At 32.3% G+C, this 2,576-nt stretch overlaps 1 pseudogene; it reads left to right on the forward strand.

Annotated features, from left to right (window-relative positions):
• Positions 1-332: 332 nt before the first annotated feature.
• Positions 333-716, forward strand: LOC125809057 (uncharacterized; annotated as a pseudogene).
• Positions 717-2,576: the final 1,860 nt, after the last annotated feature.

Consider the following 2,576-nt stretch of genomic DNA (forward strand, 5'->3'; position numbering starts at 1 on the left):
TCTATCATTTAATTATAAAGCTGACTTGAAATATGCTTTTCATCATTTTAGCATAGGTTGAGTTACTAGTTGTGAAGATGATGATATCATTTACATAAATTAAATTTTTCATTTGAGTTACCATTTCTCAGTTTTTCTTGTTGTGCTTACATTTGATGTTAGAATCCAATATATTTTGCTAATGATATATATTTTCTAATGACACGATACATGGTCGAAAACATTATATCCTTATGCAGCTAGAATTTGAAAGAAAGAAACAAGAAATATTAGCTGCTCAAAATGTATTAGATGGGGAGGGAGAAGCTAGTCAACCTTCTCAACTAAGTGAAATGAATATATGGGTGCAATCTGTTGGTGGAAAGAAAAAAAGGAAGAGTCAAAGGTCTTGGATCCCTAGGTCGAACTGTAAAGACATCGAAGCAATCAACATCAGCTTTGCCTGAAGATATTGATGAGATGATAAGTCACAGATAAATGCTTCAAATGCTGATTTGTATGCTCAGTTGCAGAATGAGAGGCACAAAACTAAGAAGATGAGAAAGGAATTAGACTTGTTGATCAAGCATGTATACAAGAAATCACTTTCAAATGAGCGATCATCTCAAAAAGACAACCAAGCTTATGAGAATGAAAGTGATGATGACTCCAATAGCATGAATAAAAGAGATTCTAACCCTGATAACGTGAATGGATGTGATCATAATTATGATTGAGATGGTTGGTAGTTCTATTGAGGATTCAAATTTGAAATATTTTATTTCAGACCATTTAAGAATCATACATTATTGACATGGATGTTATGAGTTATGTTTTTTGTTAGTTGGAATGATTTTATTTTGAATGATGATTTTGAGAATTATTGGAGGTCTCGAATAGTTTTTTGTTTAATTGTGAAATTTTTCTAGCAGTTTGAATGTGAATTATTATTTGGGGATTTTACATGGGGATTTACATCATAAATATTCATGAACTTTTTTGGTGAGAATTTCTTCTTGCAGATTTACTTGGGTATTTCATAAAAACTTTCTTGCCAAATCGTTTCATAAATATCCGCAAGAAATTTTATTTTATTAATCAGGAATTATATTATCCAAACCTCCTACGAATTTACTTGGGGAATAACTTGCAAAATTTTATATGATAATCCGCAGGTAAATTCCATTGCGTATGAAATTTTACCAAAAAAATCTTGCAAATTATTGATAGCTAATCGTAGATAAATTCGCAAATAAGGTACATACAGATTTATTTCCGCAACTAACTTACCTAGGGATTTTGTAATCCGCAAGTAATAGTTACCTAGGAAGGTTTTTCCATCGGATTTCGATTGGCAAGAAAATCCGCAGATAACCAAATTACTTGGGGATTTTATTGTATTATCGCTATGAAAATCCCCAGGTAATCAAGACTTTTCTTGTAGTGCTAGTTCCTTAGCAATGTACCTGTGTTTTCTAGTCGATTTCTATACTCTAAGGTACTTCTAAACATCATGAAATCATCCATAAACATGAGATCATGAACCTTGAATCCATAATTCAATTCAAGGAAAGTTAAGAGTCAAGTCAAGAGGTTAAGAGTTAAGTCAAGAGAAGTTCATAGGGTTTTCCAAAAGTCTTTTACAAACGTTTTAACATTGTTTTAAGACTTAAGCTTTGAGTTGAGTAAAGAGTAAGAGTAAAGTTCATTTCTTCAAAGATTATACGGGAACTAAGTATTCCCAAGAGTTAAAATGTTTTCACATTTGAGCAAGAAAGGAAACACTGATTTCCAAGAGAGCTTTTAAGCTAAGTTTTGAATAATTATCTCAAACCAAGGAACAAGTTTTTGTTTTAAAAACATATGAGTTGAGTATATTTTGGGAGTAGTATTGAACAACGATATGGCGACACGAGTTCATAATAACTCAAGTCTCCATAAACCATGTAACCATCATGGGTAGAAAAGGATCATACTTTTTAGATGATTCCTTAGTTCTTTTTAACATGCACTAGTGGATCCACTTAATTATGGCGTTCTATATGACGACAAAGTATAGGATAATTCTGGAAGCATGGGCAAGACACTGTATCATTACTTAGGCTTATAGTGGTGGTTGTCGATTAGAGAAACTCCCACAATATTATATTACATTATATGTAAACTCAGTTGTTATTGAATTTCTCTAACAAATTGAGTTGCTACCTCCTGTTTTAAATGCTTTGTATAACTGTATCATCACTTAGGCTCATAGTGGTGGTTGTCAGTTAGAGAAATTCCCACAGTATTATATTACATTATATGTAAACTGAGTTGTTATTGCATTTCTTTAACAAATTGAGTTGCTACCTCCTGTTTTAAATGCTTTGTATAACTGCACTATTATTGTTGTTTACTTTGCATTTGAGTTGAGTTATTACATGAGTTGAGTAAAGCCAAGGTAAGTGTTTTTTTCAGATTCCTTTCAAGCTTATGTCTTGTTTAGTATTCCCCTCACATACTAGTACATTCAATGCATTGATGCCATTTGTCCTGCATTATTTTAAGATGCAGACACAGGTAACTGGGATCAGCATCCAGTGCCTCTTATTAACTGG

The sequence above is a fragment of the Solanum verrucosum genome, unplaced genomic scaffold (genome assembly GCF_900185275.1).
Source record: "Solanum verrucosum unplaced genomic scaffold, falcon-dt-bn FXZP01000296.1, whole genome shotgun sequence".
Lineage (NCBI taxonomy): Eukaryota > Viridiplantae > Streptophyta > Magnoliopsida > Solanales > Solanaceae > Solanum > Solanum verrucosum.